Below are 21,649 nucleotides of genomic sequence, written 5' to 3'. Positions count from 1 at the left end.
GACTGAAGGAGTTGAAGTAAAGTCGGGGATAACAAGAATTAAATTAACAGAATCTAGCTCCTTCATGACAGCTGAGAAAATTTCCTGGTTTTCAGATGCCGGAGGAGAATCTAAGACAATGATGTCTCATCATTTTTAAGTAGTCAGTGAATATATTTAAAGTTATCAATAAAATGAATGTAATTGTCCATGATTGTCAGTTACATGTATAAAATAAACTTTCAGATGTACCAAATGTTATGGCTGATAACAGTTTAAAAAGCTTCAAAGAATTATGGAATATGTTCATGGAAGACAACAGCCCCATGGGCTATTAGACACAAAGATAACACTATGGCTCTGCACGAGAAATTTTTGTAAGTATGACAGCCTATTGGGGGAAGTATTGACATGTTTGTGCTGTGTCTTTACTCTTCCCTAGACATCTGCAGCAAGCAGCTATTGGAGAGAGTGTATGAACTGCAAAGGTCTTTGATCTGATTTATATAATCATCCATACATTCTTATATTTATTTCCTCTGCTATCTGAAGAAGAGAAGTCTGTGCCCTGAACCTAAAATTTCTGTTCCTCTGTACTGGGTCTGACTAGGACAGAGTTAATTTTATTAATGCTTGTATGGTGCTGTGTTTTGGGTTTGAGATTAAAACAGTGTTGATAACACACCAATGTTTTATCTATTGCTGAACAATGTCAGGACTTTCCCTGTTCTTTAACACTGCCTCCAACAGTGAGTAAGCTAGGTGTGGGCAAGATGTTTGGAGGGTACACAGCTGGGAGGGCTGACCCAAATTGACTAAAGACATATTGTATGACACCTAACATCATGTTCAGCAGTTGAAACTTGGGGTTTGGTCTATCCGCGTTGTTTGGATACGGGCTGGACATCAGTCTGCTTGTGGGAGGTGGTGAACAGTTGTCTTTGCATCACTTTTTTTTTTTTCCTTTCTCTTTCTTCACTTGTTAAATGGTCTTTATCTTGACCCATGAGATAAAGAATGCTTTTGTTCTTCCAATTCTCTCCCCTGTTCTGCTGGCAGGAGAGGAGAAGGGAGGACATGAGCAGCTGCGTGGGTGCTTATTTGCTGGCCAGTGTCAGCCCACCACATCCTCCTTAACATTTGCTGCTGATGTCATTTTGATGTCATACCATAGGTTTGGGGTTTTTTTCTTGAGAAGTAAAATGAAACAAAATAAAAGCAACATAAATTATTTCAAAATAATTTTACTGTGGTTGAAAATTCAACCTTCCAAAAGGAAGAATAATGAAATTAAGGTTCTCTGCAGAGTCATAAACGTATGTGTAAAATCCTTGCTCCTAACTGTATGAGCACATGAGTTCCAGTGCGCTTGTTCTTTATTCCATGCACAGTTTACAGTACTCCTCTCACTTACTACTGTGTTTTATGTTTATTGTTCATTGAGAAGCAATTTGCTTTATTAACCACATGCTTTTCAAAAGCCTGCTTTGACAACAGAATTATTAGTTACTTCACAAACATTTCTGCAGCACTCCGTCCTCTGATATCCAAGTGCCATATTGCTTATTTTTATTTAAACCCTACAACACTAATGTTATGAATGAAGAACCAAAATGAGATCCATATTTAACTTTCAGACTCTCAGAGAGTGATTCGCCTACCAAAGTATAGACACTTAATGCTACTTAGAACAGCCTAGAGCATCCTACACAGTCAGGTGAGGACCACAGAATTGACACACGATTTTTGAAAGACTCTCATCTTTCTGAAGCAGTAGCTGAATGCCATGAGGAATAATTTAGCATCCAAATGGTACTGCATGCCTATGTGTAGGCAACTGAATCAAGCTAAAGTGTCTCAGGTTAGTTAAATTAGCCAAAAATTAGTAAGAATTAGACTGCCCTAGATACCAAAGGATATATTTACAAGGAAGATTGCAGTTAAACCAAAGTTTGGGTGAACTTCAGTCAGAGAGAATGAAGTTTGGCCATATCAGTATTTCCTACCACCAAGAATAACTTACTGGTTTAGGCAACATGAAACAGTGTCTTTGTTTTCTCTCCACTGGTTTGTGTCTGGTTGGCTGAAATACAGAATGGGAATTCCCTCAGTGCTTCTTTAAATAAACCTAGCTTATGCCAGACAAGGAGCAGCTCAAAATCCCTTCTTATAACTCAAGTTACCTAGCTCATGTACATGGATATGGATGACTGTCTTTCTCTTTTATTTTAAATGCTCCCAAAACCTCTCATGTTAGGAGAGTGTAGCAGTAGGCCAGGAACTCAGATACTGAGGTTTACTTTTCTTCTCAGCTTTGAATTCATACCTATTAGAAGAAGCCGCGTTGAAGCTAGGTTGGAGCACATATATACAATAATTTTTTGATTAAATATGATCATAACCCACAGAAAACCACCAGGAAGAAACAGGTGGAAGTTAGATTCTAAAACCTAGCAAGGTTCATGTTAGATGTGAACAGTAGTATGTTTCAGTTCCTGTTTCCAGGAACATGTATGCACTACTATAAAAGTCCCATGGAGAAAAGAATTACCCTATCTGCTTTATAAATCCTTAAAGGGCAAAGGTATGAGATAAATGTCAATGATGTGTTTAATTCATTCCAAGGATGTCTCCTGCACTGCAATAGCCACTAAATTTCCTGTTTATCAAGATCAGTATGCAAACTTCTGGCAGTATAAGGATAACTGTATTGCTTCAGATAAGCAAAGAGGGATTCTAGAAAATCTTCTTAATCTATAGATTCCCAGGGTGTGCTATTCTTACATTTTGAGTGGTTTACAGTGGTTCATCAAGTAACAACATAATATTTACTTTGCATCTGTTCTTCCTGTCTCCAAATAACACATGCTGTGGGAAACAACTCAGCAGAAACAGAAAGTGCTTGAAAAGATATCAAAGACATAGGCCATAAGATAAATCTGAAAACAAATTATGCTTATTTCTCCTGAGGGATACTTTCATGAGTTCAGCCACACAATGTTGAATGTAATTTCTTAATACTGTTAGAAAAAAGTGTATTTTCTTTTGTTACAAATATGACCATTTCAGCTATTTCATCCACCTGACTTATTTTTAGAATAGAATTGAACATATTTGTTTACAGTATTAAGCTTCCTTTATTGAAATTCTAAATAAAAAATGCTATTTCATCATTTGTTCATTCAAACATGCCTAATCAGTTTTGCTGCTATGGTTGCCGTCAAATATAGTTTTTCCGAGGCTGGAACAGAGTATATGTGAAAAAAGTATCAAATCCTCTTTATCTATCTGTCCTTCAACTATGACATGCAAAAGATGCTGGGGCAGTATTTCTAAACTGCCAGTTGCTGAATTCCTGTGTAATCTTTTACTTAACTATATGCTAGACCCAGGTGGGCTATTTCATTGTCCTAGGAATTGCTACTAATCTCCCTCTCAGAGTGTAACCATTCACATTGCCATGATCTGATTTGCAACATAAAAGGTAATGGTGATTAAATGATTCCATTGGTTGGAAATAAACATACAAGTTGAAATAAATATAGATGTTGCTAAGTCCCTGTGTACATTAATAGACCCTAATGGTCTTGACCAGCTTCACCTGGGACCTTCATCCACACCCATGGGCCCAGGAGGTCTATTTAAGCTCAACCTAAGGCCTTCATGTTCTTTCTGAGCTATGTTGTGGAAGTGTTATTTTTTAGCTGTAACTAGAGCTGTGGAGTCCCCTGATCAGGACCTCTACTTTCATACTGTCTTTGACCTGATAGCATGTATAGGTGTTTTGTTTTTTTTCAAACCAATAGAATAGTGTACCTTGACAGAGCTTGACCTTAGCCCTGCCTCATTATTATGGACTTGCCCAGTGATCACTGGACCTAAGCCTAACTGTGATCTACAGATTGACTTTCCAGCTTGAACTTGCCTTATCATCTTGATACTACTTTATGATCTGGGTTATTGCTTGGACCTGACTGCAATTTCTGGGCCTGTTCTACTTGCCTTCTTTTGGTACTTGTAGACTGGGCTCTGGCTGGTGAGGTCCCTGTTGGCTGTGGTGACCCTCCTCAGCTCCCTAGCCTGCAGACAGCAGCCCTGTTCTTGCTGCTCCCTGACCCATGGTATATCAGAATCCCTACATTCACAGATGGTAGGGGTTGGAAGGGATCTCTAGAGATCGTCTGGTCCAAACCCCCTGCTAGAGCAGGATCACCTAGAGCAGGTTGCACAGGATCATGTTCAGGTGGGTTTTGAATATCTCCAGAGAAGGAGACTCCACAACCTCTCTGGGCAGCCTGTTCCAGTGCTCAGTCACCCTCAAAGTGAAGAAGTTTTTCCTCTTGTTCAGGTGGAACTTCCTGTGTTCCAGTTTGTGCCCATTGCCCCTTGTCCTGTCACTGGGCACCACTGACAAAAGTCTGGCCCCATCCACTTGGCACCCATCCTCTAGATACTTATAAGCATTGATGAGATCCCCTCTCAGTCTTCTCCAGGCTAAACACCCAGCTCTCTCAGCCTTTCCTCACATGAGAAATGCTCCAGTCCCTTCATCATCCTTGTAGCCCTCCGCTGGACTCTCTCCAGTAGTTCTCTGTCTTTCTTGAACTGGGGAGCCCAGAACTGGACACAATACATCTCAGTTTCATGGTCTGTTCTAATGAAAGATGAGTCGTCTTCCCTCCTATTCCACCTTGTCTGTCCCTCACCCAAAGGAAAGGGGAGAGGGGAATAGGAAATATCATGCTCTGCGTAGCTTATATGGGATCAGTTTGAGACTACGGCTTTAAAAATGAAGAGTGGACTTGTAAACTGAAGGGAAGAGCTTCTGTAGATCAGTTAATTATCTGGTTAGTCTACCATATTGAGTTTACTTATTTTGCTCTGTAAAAACACAATGTTTTTACAAAGAATTTTTAGCAAACTTCTGGCTATATATTTACTAAACTCTTGAATGCAAGATAACAGATACGTATACCTAAAACATTATTTTTAACCTTATAGACCATTTCTGCTGCTTTTATTTGACAATGCAGAACTTAGCAAACTTACCAACAAAGGCCTGGTAAAGTGGGAGAAATAGTACTCAACTGAGTCAGCTTAAATGATTTCTTTCCAAGAGTCCAGAAGTCTAAAGCAGAGTAAACAATGGGAAGCTTCAGATGCATTAAAGGAAAAAGTAACTCTGCAGCTGAACTGTTATAAAAATGGCACCAAGTAAGAAATTACAGATCTCCAGTTTAGCGCTTTTTTGGTAATGATATGCCCTCTCTGCTCCAGAAGTGTGATTCGTAGAATCTGTAATTACAGTAAGCTCCTTCCTGTAAGAAAAGGAGTTTCAAAAATAAGAGCTGTGGGAATAAAAAAATAGTGGAGTAGCAGAGGAGAAGTACTGAAACAACAACTTCTAAACTGTTTATGCTGCAGACCTATGAATCTTACTGAATGTCAACACGTACTCCAAATCACAGATCTTCAAAATACTTGTCAGTAGGATAATCTCAGGTAAGAGGTGACTATACCCTTAAACAATAAAAACCTAGCATAGCCAGAAGCCAACTCATTCAAGGGTGTATTACGAATAAGGCAATGCATCTTTTCAAGTTCTCCTCATTTCTAAATAACTTTAAGGTGAAAATATATTTTCCAGACTTGCCTCACATATTGGTGTTTGTTTTGTGGTTGGGTTGGGGGGTTTTTATTTGGTTTTTTTTTACATAGACTGAAATTACAACACACTTCAGAGAGCAATTTATATACTTAAGCCAACTGGAATTATAAACTCAAAACCTGAAGGGTACCAAGGTCACTCTGCAATGTCAGTGCTAAGCACAATAATCATCCACTTACATCCTAGAATGCTCAGATGGATATGCTTTTAACAGATCTAAAATAATGACAAAAGCTTTGCACCTATGTTAACCAGCAGGAAATGTGGAGGAGGGCAGTAGAAAATTGCCTAATTGGGCTGCAGGGAAATGCTTTCTTTCCACTTGTGCTATATTCTAAACCCTATCCCAGAACCAGGGGCACTGGGAGATCCTGCCTGATCAGTTAGATATACTCAATGAAGCAAACAGCATTTGTTACTTGTTCATTAAATCTTTTTAGAATAAAGTTAATGGTCAAAAAGATCAGTGACAAATGTTGTCTTCCTGTTCATTTTCTTATTACAGTGTTGCAATTATTAGACCATAAGCAGAAGCAGCAAAGAACACATTTTTAATAACTTGATATTTTTTATTTATTTCAGTTATAAGCAATTAGTGTTAGAGGAAGAAAAATTCCAACTCTGTATCAGAACAATTTAACATTCCTTCTAATTTGGATTTTTGTCTCTTTGTAAATATACTAGATGCCTGAGAGTGGTTGATTTATTGTACTCTGTATTAAGGTTATTGGAAAGATTACTACTGTTGTAGATAAATTGTGACTATCATTTCATGGACCTGAATCCAGACCGTATCACATGGCTGCAATGGAACTTATTGTAATAGAGACAGTCTTCTTCATGCAACTTAAGAAAGCTCAGAACTGGTTTGTTTTGGTTTTTTTTTTTTTTTTTTACTTTTCAGTGTTTGTTTTGATGACTGTCAATTTTTGCAAATTATCTAAACTATGACCATGACTTCCAAAAACAGTCTCTAGTGTTAGGATCCTTAGTGAAAAATTGGACTCTCAAAATTGCCAGTATTGTCTCTGGACCAGATTGCATTTCTTTGAAGCACTTGCCAGCCAAGTTTTCTCAAAGGACGTTTACTTGCGTAGAGTACCGCTATTCTCCAGTGACTTTCACCAGCTGGGGAGAACCTGGTACTGAGCACATAACAAATCCAAAAGTTTCTTCAGCATCAGGATGAAAGAGCCTACATGATGTTGGTGTTCATCACTTAAAAAAATGCAGGGTGAGTAGTATGTTGTGGTTAGTGGATTAACTGAGCAACTTCTGCTACAGTCCATGTCTGTATTTGTTCCTTCCTTATGTCCAAGTCTACAAGCACAATCACAAAAATACATTTTTTTAGAGCTACACAGATAGATACTGGGTGTTATAGAATTTTATCAGAAAGACCATACAGCCTTTCTTACTATGTACCTAATCACAGCAACCCTTTGGGTGAGGAGAGTATGGAACGATACTATTGACCTTGCCTCACTACATCAAAGTCAAAACCTAGTCTCATTTTATATCAGCAGCAATTTTACAGTGGGATAAATAATACATATTAGTGGCTGATCTTGCTGTAAATACAGTTTTTGTTTGGGTAGTGAAAACATCTAGGCTAAGTCACTCATAGTATCACCTTGTTTTTGTTCATGGAGAAACAGTAATGTATATAATAAAGCTCAATTTCAACCCTAATAGCTAACATAGCAGTATAAACAAAACGAGATTTCAATATATTTTCAGCAATAACTTCTCCTAAAAGAAAGGTTGATGAAAAAGAAACTCACTTTAGCTTAAGCAGTTCTGTGAGTGATTCAGCGTCAAAGGTTTTACTATATGACTCTCCAGTCCATTTAGAAAGATCCCTGTTTAAATACAGAAGTAATTCAGAGACTAATCTCTAATGAATGTCATTGTGATCATATGCCACTGCACAGATCACAATTTTTATTTTGTATCTTTGCAAGATATCATAACCTTGCAAGATTGTCTGATGATTTAGTAAATATAAGCAGCTGTAACATTGTTTGCTAACTATTTCCCTTCTCTTGGCTCACTAAAGCAAGAAGAAAAAGGTTGTATTTAAAGTGGGAAGTATAATCGAAGTCAAATCTTTGAATACACATAATTTCACTCTATAACTTTTCACCTAAATTACTACTCAGCTATTAGTCTCAGTGGGGAAACAACAGTGTTTCAATAGCTGTTTGTCCTAGCAAAATTTGAATGGTATCTGTTAAGTATCCAGAGCCAGAATCTTCTCAGTGGTGCCCTGTGAAAGGACAAGAGTCAATGGGCACAAATTGAAATACAAGAAATTCTACTTCAACATCAGAAAACTTTTTTACTGTAATGGTGATCGAACACTGGCACAGATTGCCTAGAGAGGCTGTGGATTGTCCATCCTTGGAGATATTCAAAACCTGATCAGAGAAGGTAGTGACTGGCCTACTAGAGTTGGACACTAATTTGAACAGGGGTGTTAGAAAGGATGATCTCCAGAGGTAGTTTCTGATCTCAACTGATCTGATTTTATGAAATCCTATATTAATTAGACTGCATAAAAAGAGACAGCAAACCACTGACCATCAGGAAGCAGAGCTAGTATGATGGGTATAAGCTGACACAGGCATGTACTGTGACATGCCAGTTTCCTACTGCCTGTGCGCTATATATATATGAACAATTTGTATATGAGGAATAACTGATTAGATTCTTCTAATAATCTGTTCAGTCTCTCTGCTTATATATCTTTAATTCTGTTTCTCCCATGTACATATGCTAGAAACAAAAATGTAACAACGTAACCTTTGCTGATGATTCCCTTGATTCTGGGAAAAAGCATAATGTATTTCTCCCCCAAATGAGAGCGCAGCAGGAGGACTGAGTAATGTGGTCTACAGCACGGACCGTAAGCAAAGGCAAGATTTCCAGACAAAGATAAATGGGGAAGGCTGTGCTTAAAGAAAATTTTCTATAGCAGTTTCAAAGACCCACCAAAGTACATTCATCACCCCAGAAACTCCAGGAGAATGGGCACTGTATTTTTATGAAGTGTTCAGGACAATTGAGTATAACATTCAAGCTGAGCTAGTTTTGTATGGATCAGGTAGTGAGAAAATGAAGCCAAATTAATGACATGTGAAAATGATCAATGTTAAGTCACAGGAGATTTTGAATTTTTATCTTTTGGCAGGCCTTACTACATATAGGTATGTGGGATAGTGTCCTCACAACTCACGTGACAACTTGTCAGTACTATTTGAATTCCTGCATCCAGCCAAGGTTTTTCTCTCACAGTAGCTTGTGTGAAATTGAAAGCATTAGCTTGGGGATGATCTGTCACAGATAATTCCAGTGGTGGACATCATGAGGTCTGTGATTAGAAAGAAGTCATAAGTTCTGCACAGCCCCTAGCATATTACAAAGAGCTTGCAAAGAGTGCCTGCTGTGGTAGAAGAGTGCGGAGGAGAAATTAACAGGCTAGGTGGTCCTGGCCTGATTGCATCCAGGAACAGTACCAGGACCCAAGAAGAAACATTAGGTATCAGACCCTCAGTGGTGATATGGAAGATGTGATCAATAGTTTCTTAGCCATAACATAGATTATTTGTAATAGATAGAGTTAAGCTGAGGTGATGGGATATGTCCCTCTGTGCTTCCTGCTGAAGCAGTGCTTTAAATGTGCAGTATGGTGAGAAAGAAAATCTGTATCCTTACTGCAGTGATTCCTTTGCCAGCTTCCCGAAGGAACCAATAGTGAGTGAACTGAGAGCACTCCCTCAGTCTGGTGGTGCAGTTGATGTGTGACACAAATCCTCGGATGGTGTGTAACAGCTATGATTCAAGTACAAAGACAGGTTGCACAATTTTATAGTTAGTCATATCATTTAACATGATATGGTGGCAAAGGAGGAAATGTCCCCTGAGATGTCCTGATAATCTGTCCCTGATGTAGTCCAACATGAAACAGGTTGTTCTTTTCCGGTTAATGCAACTGAAAGAAATATATATTATTATTAAATGGGAAGGTCAAGACAGTGACTAAATTTACTGCAAATATATAAGGACTGCTTCTAGAAAGATACGTAAGAATGAAGGGAAAAGTAGTTAAAAATTGTTTCCATTCAGTCTGTGAGAAAGAGGTTCGCTTAGTGGGATTAAAAATCTGAACATCACAAAAAGAAACAGTTGGTACGCTCAAAATTCATTATTGGCAAAATGAACAAACTATATATAGAGCTAAGATTCAAATGTTAGTCCAATTAATGTGCTTCCAGTCCAAATTATATAATGAATACAGAAAAGTTTTTGTAGCAATACAGATAAAACTTATACAGCCTCCCCCATGCACACTTCTATCACTTTGCACTAGTGCTGAAATGACGCTTCCACTTGTTCTCTCTGGACCTGAAGGTCAACAGTGTCGGTCATCCTCGGGGTTGCTGGGTTTGGGTTTGTGATCACAACTCACCAGTACCCCAAACCCTGTGCTGGGAGGAGCAGTATTCCTGTGTCTGGTGCAGCCCCCTTGGCATGGGTGCCTTCTGGGGATGTATTGAGGCAGCACTTCTGCACCCCGTCAGGTGGCAATCAGTGTTATTGGGGGGGCACATCTAGACTTCTGAGCATTTAACAAATATTATAATAATTATTGATTTGCTTTAAATATGCCCATGATATAAAGCTACCTAATGGAGTTACAAGTAAAATTTCCCGTTGCAAATTCATGTATAAATTCATATTGCAGCTATTACCACTAAAGTGCGGATACTAGACTAGATGGATCACTTTCTCAATTCAGTATGACACTTTTTATATGATGGAGGTTTTACTTCAGAGATAAACTGATAACTCACACTCTAAATTTGGTGTTTTGGGGAGTTCTTTACTTTAAATGTGCTTCCTATATATCTGTTCGGGTTCCCAGTATATTTAAAAGGAGAAGGATTGAAAAACAAAGCAAATATGGTATTCTTGTTATAAACATAAGAAATAAAATAGTGCCTGTATATGAAAACAAACTTTGCCACAATAGCATAGTTCTTCTCGCATATGAATCAATAGATTTTCTTTACATGCTGACATTTCAGCAAGCACTTTAAATCTGTATAGCTATTCTATATTTTTAGCAAACAAGATTAGAGAGGTAATTGTAAACAAACATTTTGTTGCTTAAATTAAACATCTTTGCACTAATATCAATATTGTCTTCAGTCCGTACTTACAGTTCAGGTTATTTTTTTTTCCCATGACACTCTCCGGGGTGTTTTGTATGTTCCCAGAATGCATTAATTATCATTCTCCTAGGGGAAAAAGTATATCACAAGATAACTTTTTTTCACCCTTAATTTGTATGTATGTAAACAGCAAGAGCTGCAAAGTATCTACACGCTCTAGAAATACAGCATTAGAAGTGTATTGGTCAAGGCTGAACCAGTTCACAATAAAACATTAAAAATTGATTTCTATAGTTGAGTAACTTTTTCTCACCATCACAACAGACTGGTAAGGCTTAGAAATTGGTTAGCAATGGGCATGTTACTATGGACAACAATTATTATTTCCTCACTTACCTGCCAGGTGTACTCAAATACAGTCAGCAGTCCGATGACATGTTGAAGAACTTATAATTATCCAGATAGGGCGGTTTAAAGCCACTTACAAGCTAGTCAGGTTGTGTACGCCCTTTTCATTCTGTGGAAGTCAGGTTATGGAAGTGGGGACACGTAAGTCCTCCAACATGTCATCAGACTGCTGAGTGTAAAGAAACAATATAGGGAATGGACTTTCAAATGCTACTAATGCTATTTCACAGCATGAAGTAGAGAGGAGTGGGGAATTGCTGAAGCTGTGGTTTGAGCTTCACCAATCCCAATGCATTTCAGTTCTGCATCTGGAGCAATACAACAACTTTCTATTACCAACTTGGACACAAAAACATAATTCAGTGTTGCCACTTGCTTAGTGGCATGAAGTGAGAGTAATTCACTGACTTAATCTCCCTTTCTTGTTCATGCTGTATGTAATTTTAATCCATAAAGAAACCTGTTGTTCCAAAGGCACCATCAGTACTTATCAAGAAAAGCACCAATCAACAAGAGTAGGAGAGTAAGAACTGGAGTTTTAATTTAAGTACAAATTACTGAACTGCAGCTAATGTCAAACTAACTGCTGGCCTTCCTTAACAGAGGCATTAATTAGATGAACAAAGGGAGCAAACAAAGTGCATGATTTGACATTTCGTATGAGATTCAGTGCAGTACAGTGGTCTTACAAAAGAAATAAAAAAAAATAATCAGAATGCTAAACTAAGAGAATTTTCCTTGCAGATGAGAATTAGTGCAGTAACATTTCACCAGATAAAAGGAGATAGGCTGAACTTTCATAGACACAATTACTATATGTATTTAAATATGCATCAAATATATGGAAAACAAAGGAAAAATAAGGCTCAAGTTAAAGTTAATTTGTGTATATATATAAATGGCAAAGTATTTAATTGCATGATCTTATGCTAGAAACAATTCCATACTCCTCCTTCATCTTTATTCTACATGTGACCCCCAGGTTTCTTTAATATATATAAATATGATTTAATAAATATGTATTCAAGGAAGAGTTTAAGTTCCTCATAAGCTTTTCTGTGGCACTTATCATAGGTAAGTCCTTCATAAATATCAAGGAGTTTGTCTTTACAATATATTTACTAGACAGAATTATACCCACATTATTGTACTGGGTTCATGTGGAAAAGCTTTGGTAGCGGGGGGCTGCAAGGGTGGCTTCTGTGAGAAAAAAAGCAGAAGTTTCCCCATGTCCAGCAGAGCCAGTTCCAGCCATTTTCAAGGTGGACATATTGCTGGCCAAAGTTGAGCCAATCAATGACTTCAGTAGTGCCTCTGTGATAACATATGTAAGAAAGGGTAAAAACTGCTGCACAACAGCATCCAGAAGGAGGAGTGAGATGTGAGAGGAACAACTCTGCAGACACTAAAGTCAGTGAAGAAGGAGGGGCAGGAGGTGCTCCAGGCACCAGAGCAGAGATTCCCCTGCAGCCCGTGGAGAAGACCATGGTGAGGCAGGCTGTCCCCCTGAAGGCCATGGAGGTCCACAGTGGAGCAGATATCCACCTGCAGCCTGCGGAGGACCCTAACCCAGAGCAAGTGGATGTGCCCGAAGGAGTCTGTGACCCTGCGGAGAGCCCATGCTGGAGCAGGCTCCTGGCAGGACCTGTGACGCCATGGAGAGAGGAGCCCATGCTCTAGCAGGTTTTCTGGCAGGACTTGTGACCCCGTGGGGGACCCACGCTGGAGCAGTCTGTTCCTGAAGGTCTGCACCCCGTGGAAGGGACCCACACTGGAGCAGTTTGTGAAGAACTGCAGCCTGTGGGAAGGAGAAGTTGGTGGAGGCACTGTCTCCCATGGGAGGGACCCCATGCTGGAGCAGCAGCAGAGTGTGAGGAGTCCTCCCCCTGAGGAGGAAGGAGCAGCAGAAACAATGTGTGACCACAACCCCCATTTCCTGTCTCCATGCACCGCTGAGGTGGGAGGAGGTAGAGAATTCAGGAGTGAGGCTGAGCCTGGGAAGAAGGGAGGGGTGGGAGGAAGGTGTTTTTTAAATTTGTTCTTATTTTTCATTATCCTGCGCTGAATCTGTTTTTCTTGTGTTGGTAATTGGTGAGTGATCTCTCCCTGTCCTTATCTCGACCCACGAGCCTTTCATTATATTTTGTTCCACCTGTCCAGTTGAGGAGGGGAGTGTTAGAGTGACTTGGTGGGTACGGGTAGCTAGTCAAGGTCAACCCACCACAATTAAACATGAAGAAAGAGAATGATCTTCATGTTAAAGAGAAAATGTTGAAGTAGAGTAGTGAAAACAAAACTCTAGGAGTTTGATATGTGAAACTCTAGCCCCTGATTTACTGTGGGGATTTTTGTTTGTTTGTTTGTGGGGTTTTGTTTGTTTGTTTCTAAGCATCAGCATTCTAATGCTATGCAATATTTTCCAATCACACTTCTCATTCAAAGATGCAAATGCTTAGTAGTTTTGCTGGTGGAAACCCTGATTTTCAGTATAAGCACCAGGGAATGAGAAATGTGCAGTTAATGATCACCTGCAAACTGTTGCATTGAAGTAATTTGTTCAACATCACATTAAAAACCTACAGAGGAATCAAGGAAATAATTCAACATTCAATGCTGACATCCAGACGCCTCAGCTGTTTCTTTCTTAGTTGTTGTATTCATTCACTATGCACTTTCCAACTTCAACAAGAAAGGAGGCTGGGGACTGATAGCACTTACAGCTGTGCTCCTTCGACAGTCCATAATGGATTTTTACTTCTGTTGTCACAGTGTCTAATGTTTCTGTGGCAAGATTACCAAGATAACTTTTTTTCTTCTTTCCCTGAGAGGTTTTTAAAATATGCCTGCCAAAGAATAAAAATACCATTTTTTGAAACCTTTTAGGTTTTCTACACTGGTTACTTGCAGGGCTGAAACTTTAAAATTACTGCAAACACCACCTGTAGTAAGGTAATTGGAAGCAGTAAGAGGCTGTAACTGAAGAGCGATCGAACACTTTGTTAGGTGACAAAATGGGCAGATCTGTAACAGCATTTTTGGTTTGGTTTGATTTTACAGACACCAACTCAATCACTCAAATTTGATACAGTAAGAAATCAAGATGATATAATACTTGTCCCTATGATACAATTCCTCAGATAGAATCTGAGGTAGACCTCTACTTAAACTTGTGCTGGAAGCACAGTCAACATTGGTCTCACATCATTTTGGTCAGGGATTTCTCCAGAAATTCTCAAAATACAAACTCTCCATCACCTTTCTGGGTAACTTGTTCCAATGCTTGCTTATTATGACATTGATTTTTTTTATTTAGATACAGTCAGAAACTCCCATTTTGATATATGACCATTGTGTCTCATTCTCCCACTGCACCTCCATAATGAAGCTGGTTTCATCTTCTCAGTAACCTACTCCTATTTACTAGAAGGCAGTAAATACACACCTTCTTACACACCCCTACACCTGCCTTCTCAAAGACAAAGGAGTCCAATCATCCTTTCTTTGTAGGGCATATGCCCTACACAGCCTCTGACCATCTTCTGGCCCTCTGCTAAACTACATGTGTTTGTCAATATCTTTCTTTTACTGGGGGTCTTAAACTGAATGCAGTATTCCAGATATTGTCTAGCAAGTGTAGGATAAAGAGAAACAATCACTTCCCTTTATTTACTGACTATGTTTTAGTTGATATAGTAAAGTATGCTGATGGTCTTCAGTGTGGAAAGAGCGTGCTGCTGACTTGTTTTGCTGGCTGTTCCCCAGGACTTCCAGGTCCTTTCCACAGAACTACTACCCAGACTGCTCTTCCCTAGCACATACTACTGAGAGGTTTAGTTTGTCCCAAATGCAGGACTTGATACATGTCCTTGTTGAATTTCGTGACGTTCCTGTCAGTTTATTCCTCTAGCCTGTCCAGATTGCTCTAAATGGCAGCCTCACCTTCAAATGATATCTTTCCATTTGGTGCCATCCACAAACTTGATGAGGGTGGTCTCCTCCTCCTTATTCACAGATCTAGTAATTTCGTCATGTCAGGCAATCATGTTGGTCAAGCATGGTTTTACTAAGAGCAAATATCTCTTCCCAGACACCTTCTTCTGGTATCAGAATTGGCTTCCAAGAAGGTTTAGTAATTTTCTCAGGGACTGAAGTGATACTCACTATTCTCTAGTTCCCTCAATAATTTTTGTTCTTCTGATGCATGTCACACTTGCCTTCCTCTAGTCTTTGTGGAGCTCTGTCGAGATCCAGAAGTTTTCAAAGATGATAGTGGCCTAGAAATTATGTCGATAGCTTTCTTAGGACCATCATATGTACCCCATCTGATACCGTAGACATTTAAGGGTAGAGATTTCTCAAGACACCCCTGGGTCTTACACTACTGGTTGTTCCTCTTCTCTTTGAATACTACCTTTAGGTGCAAAGTCCTAGGAGACCTCAAGTAAAGAAGGTGTTGAATAATGCAAACTATTTGTATTTGCTCTCACTAAATTATTTTCCTATTCAGCAGCTGGCTCACATTTTCTTTGCGGATTCTTCTACTGGTCATGTAGTAGTAGACACTCTTCTTGTTGCCCTTTAAATCACTTGCCAGTTTCAATTCCTGGTGAGTTTTGGCCAACAACATCCCTGCATGCCCAGGCAGAGTTTTTAAATTTCTCCTCTGTAGCTTCATCCTTGCTTCCACCACCTGGTAATTTTGTGTGTGTGTGTGTGTGCTGGAGCTTTGTCAGGAGTTCCCTGTTTAGCCAAGTCAGTCTCCTGACACATCTGCTTGTTATCCTGAATATCAGGTCTTCTGCCTGGAGGAGATTGTCCCTAAAGACCTTCTAGCTTTTCCAAGCCCCTTTTCCCTTCAGACCAGCCTTCCATAGGATCCCACATATCACTTTCTTTACAAAGCAAAAGTCTGCTTTCCATGTCAATAAAGCCCAGGGTCTCAACCCTGCTACTTTCCTTCTTCTCTCCCTTCAGGGTTTGGGTGTCCGCTATTTCATGGATATTACAATCAAGGCTGCCATTGACTATTGCATCTCTTACCAGTTCTTCCAGGCTCATGATCAGCAAATTTAGTGAAGAACAATCCCTGGCTAGCTTATCTAGTACTTCTGTTAAGGTTTTTTTCTGACACCCTCCATAGCCCTCCTGGATTGCTTGTGTCCTGCTCTGTCATTCTGCCAGCAGATGTCAGGAAGGATGAAGATTTTGGGGTTGTGATTTGGAGTCTTCATTAAGTTGTAAAGAGAAGATTTTTTCCACTTCTTCACAGTGTTCCGGTGGTCTGTAACCATGCTAGTAATTGTTTATACTTATCATTGCACAATTATACTTATCATTACATATTCATCTCATACCTCAAATGTGAATGAAGCTTCCTCTCTTTTTCTTTCTCATGCTGCTGATCTATAAACAGGCAGAAGTTTAATCACTCAGAATGACCTTCATTTTATCATTATATGCACCCTCAGAGGTTGAGAAATTTGGAGCATAAGTGACAGTAGAAACCCTGTTCATCCCCCACAACTCCATACCAAATCACATTCACTCCAGAAGTAATTGCTAGTGTTTTTGCTGTTAATATATGACAATTTTATAATGGTAATTATATGTGAAGATACAAAACATTAGTAGACGTAGGGTTATTTTTTTGAGGCTATCAGGACATATATTTCTGATCTCAATGTTACATGTTACGTAGTAAAAGTTTTTCGTCCAAAGAATAATGGCAGAATTTTCTTCATTGTTTTGGGGGTTTGGTTGTTTTTTGCTTTTTTGGTTTTTTTGGGGGGTTTTTTTGTTTTTTTTTTTTTTTTAAAAACCCCAAACAACCAAACTGTTCCAACTACTTTTTAACACACAAAAAATAACACTTTCCTAAACCTTTCTCACATACACTTTTTTGTTGACACTTCTCCCAATTAAAAGCCCCAAACACAAATGTGATATTCAAAGTGAAACCTGTTTGATTGAAAAAGTCTTACAGAAATTGTTAGCCAACCCTAACTGTAAAGGTTACTCAGCTTCTGAAAGTAATACACAAGAATTGTGACACAAATCATTCATATGACTGTAGATTCAACAAAAGGCTGCTGAAAGACAGAAAGATGCCCTCTAATGTCTATTGCTACTCCTCTTTAAAACAAAACACTTTTAGAACAGATATGCTAGAGGAAATGAGTTTCCGTCTCTGTCATGAAGTTAGGAAGATTTGTTGGGTCTTTATCTGGTATTATTAGGTAAATTACTATAACATCCTTTTTGTCTTCAGGAGACTATCCAGAAATATCACATTTATTTCAATGACAAAGAGTCATTCAATCATTAATTTACTCCTGTAATATTTATTCATTGTTTCAGCTGAACTAGTTACACACAAAAACAGTAATAAGCAACCTCTCCAAACTCTATGTTTCTCTTTTCTACACAGATTTTTTAGAATTCATACGATGTGCATGTGCATGGAAATAACTCTGTATTACTGATCTTTGCAAACACAATATTCTTAGTTTAAAAGTGTAAGAAGCTTTAGGTGTTCATTATGGTTGTGATTATGTGCTCAGAAACAGATGAACCACAGAAATACATTATCTGTCTTTTTTTGGCTTTTTTTTTTTTCATTAGTGGGAAGCCATGGACAATATTCTGCCATGTAATATATACACTAAGTTATTTTTCTCTTTGTAATTGCAGTGGTGTGTTACAGTAGATGTCAACTATTGCTAACCTGTCAGGAAAAAGTCAAATAAATTGCCTTAGATCCTCCTCTGAATATCCTGACAATGATGATGAAGTCTTGTATTTCCTTCATTCCTGACTCCTCTCCCCCACCCCAAGTAAGGCAGGGGGATGGGGGGATGGGGAATGGGGGTTATGGTCAGTCCATAACAGTTCCTCTCTGACGCTTCCTTCTCCTCACACTTTTCCTCTGCTCCAGCGTGAGCCATTCCATGGGCTGCAGTTCCTTCAGGAGACATCCAGCTCCAGCAGCATGGACTCCTCCACAGGCTGCAGTGTGGATATCTGCTCTGGCACGGCCTTCTCCATGGGCTGCAGGGAACTATCTGCTTCAGCACCTCGAGCACTTCCTTCTCCTCCTCTCACCTTGGTGCTCGTAAAGCTGCACTCACACTATTTTTCCCTCGCTCCTCACTTCCTGTGCAGCATTTTACCCTTTCTTAAACATGTTTTCCCCAAGTTGCCATCATCTCTGCTGCGGGGCTGAGCCGTGCCCTGCGGTGGGCGGGTTGGAACCGGCTGGAACCGGCTGTGTCCGGCACGGGGCAGCCCCGGCCTCTCCTCACAGAGGCCCCTGCGGCCCCCGCTGCTGCGGGCGCCCAGGCACCTGCACCCGGTACAAGCAGACAACATGAATACGGTCACTCTAATGAACAAACGTGGTATGGCTGAGAACCTGCCAAAAGAGGAACAGTGTCAGTAAGGAGGCAGAAATGGGTTTCATGCAGTTACTTGTTCTTTCATGTCTTTAACATTTCACATAAATCAGAAATATATGCAAGTAAACTTAATGGAGAAAAAGCATTTTGAATATTACGTAGAAGTGACTGGCAATATAAAGTCACTTAAAATGTACAACAAAAATTACATTCTGATAAAATATTGCTTATTTGTAATTTTATTTATTTAGTGTCACTTGAGAAAGTAATTTGAGGTAAAAATTACAACTTTAATATACAACTATAAATGTGCAACAGTCTTCTGAGGTATTTTGTTACCTGGTATTTCATAATTTTCTTGTTCTATTTAAAGAATAAATATCAATAGTATAAACCAAGATGCGATATTTAAAACTTATTTTATATAGCGCTTTCTCCAGTCCTGAAGTGTAGGTTACCAAATTACTCCACTTTCCACTTTAAGAGAAATGTCTCTACAACTTTTATTTTCTTTGCTTTCTTTGCTATGAAAGCAAAGTTTTTGTTATAGAACAGTAGCGGTGTCTGTAGAATGTGTTTCTTCTGATCAGTGCATTTATGTGTTGGGCGTCTGTTTGTTTCCTTAGTAGTGATTTATGTGTATAAAATGTATTCCCTCAGCTACATATAATTTAGGGGACAATATGTTTAAAAACGGCCTTGTTAAGTCACTTGTGTTCAAAATTGCTGGTATTTCAGAGATTGATACAGCAAACATTTCTTGTAAAAATGATGCTGCTTGTTTTATCAGGAAGCCACGTTAAACATCACCTTTTAAAAATGTTGAAATGGATCAAAGTAGTCTACATCTGACCTTTCAAGAGATTGTTTAAACTTAAAAGACTGCATAGCAAATGACATGCTGGGAGAAATAAACAGAAGTTTCAGGACAGTCACCTGAAGAAAAACAGTCATTTTACATGTTGTTATGGAATGAACAGTGGCATGTCAGCTGTTCTGAGTTGAATACATCTAGTCAAATGTAGAATCATAGAATCGTTTAGGTTGGAAAAGACCTTTAAGATCATTGAATCCAACCATTAACCTAGCACTGCCAATTCATGAATTACAATTCGAATAGGAACAAAATAATACTGAAAAAATATGGTCCTAGAATGACAGAAAAGCTAAATGAATATTTCTGTACCTACATTGGAAATCCTTCATAGGTAACAACTGCTATAAATACAGTAAAGTGTTAACTGCTTAATGTTTAAAAGGTATTCGGAGGAGAATAGTTTGCAACTGCTGCTGGGTAACTAGCAACTCAGACAATGTTGCTTTTAAAAACTTGTTACCCCCGAGTTGTACAGCTGTGTGTTGGATCTTAATTATTTGCAACTCTAATCTTGTCAATGATAAACTGCATGACACTCAACATAACCTTTTATTGGAACGTAACACATACTTTACAAAACACTATCAGCTTTGTCCTATAATTGCTATTTCCTTAACCCCTCTATGTGATTCTTTGTAACCTCAAGTATTAAGCCCCCCAGAACAAGGCTCCTGCTGACACCACTTTAAATATTTATTACTGTTACTATGCCATTACAAAGCCCAAAGCATGTACAACTACATGTACAACATGTACAAAAGCATGTGCAAAGTCTGTACAAAAACAATTTATTATTGTTACTGAGCTATTATATAGCCCAAAGCAAGTACAACTATATTACTGATTGTGTTATCATTAATTGAACAGCAAACCAATTCTATTTCAAAATCACCTCTTTGAAAAAAAATGAGTAGAAAGGGTTATTATTTCTGAGAGTTGATTGACTAATACTTGTCTACCTTCTTACAATATTGTACATAGGTGGAACTTCATAGGCACAAGTTCTAGGTGCCTGTCCATGAGGTACTGCAAGCAGTGGCAATATACAATGCAAGGTAAGTGAACTTTAAAGAGGAATAGAAGTTTCACTATAAAAAAATCATGAAATAAGTATGCATTTTGCCACTTCTTTGTGAAAGGGGTTGTCTAAAAGTCAGAGAAGAAGCAGGGGATAGTGATGAAAGCTGTTCTCTGATGAATGAGAAATTTGAATTAGCTCAGTGGTATATGAAATGAAGAAAGATATTCTAGGTATACTTAAAAAAAAAAAAAAAAGGATTTTGAAGTTTTGAAAGCAATCTCTGCTTTCTGTTTACCTGCAAAGAGACTTAGGATTCTGTTTTGCTCATCACAGAGAGAACATACACTTGCAGTTACATCAGAAGACCCAGTCTTTCTGCTGACTACTTTGGTGACTTCAATTAAGTCACTCAAACAAGTTTGGTTTTTTTAACCTATATTTAATCATCTCACCAAAATATACTTCATACATTGCACAAAGTTACTGTATGCTGACTACATTAAGGAAAATGTCAGTGTTTTCACTTATAAAGAACACACAGAAATAGAAGTTGTATAGACACAAAGATGACATTTGTTAGATACAGGATCTAAAGTTTTAAAGTTTTTGGTAGCAGATAATCTCAAAGAATCAGAATTATTTAGTTTGGAAAAGACCTTTAAGATCATTGTGTCCAACCACTAAACCATGTCCCTAAGCACCACATCTTTTAAATCCCTCCAGGGATGGTGACTCAAACACTTCCCTGGGCAGCCTGCTCCAGTACTTGATAACCCTTTCAGTGAAGACATTTTTCCTCATATCCAATCTAAACCTCCCCTGCAACAATTTGAAGGCCATTTCCTCTCATCCTATTGCTTGTTACTTGGGAGAAGAGTCTGACATCCACCTCACTACAACCTCCTTTCAGGTAGTTGTAGAGAGCAATAAGGTCTCCCCTCAGCCTCCTTTTCTCCAGACTAAACAACCCCAGGTCCCTCAGCCACTCCTCATAAGACTTGTGCTCTAGACTCTTCACCAGCTTCATTGCTCTTCTGTGGACATGCTCCAGCATCTCCATGTCCTTCTTGTACTGAGGGGCCTGAAACTGAACATGGGACTGGAGGTGCAGCCTCACCAGTGCCA

The sequence above is a fragment of the Grus americana genome, chromosome 1, assembly GCF_028858705.1.
Source record: "Grus americana isolate bGruAme1 chromosome 1, bGruAme1.mat, whole genome shotgun sequence".
NCBI lineage: Eukaryota > Metazoa > Chordata > Aves > Gruiformes > Gruidae > Grus > Grus americana.
This window is presented reverse-complemented; position numbering follows the sequence as displayed.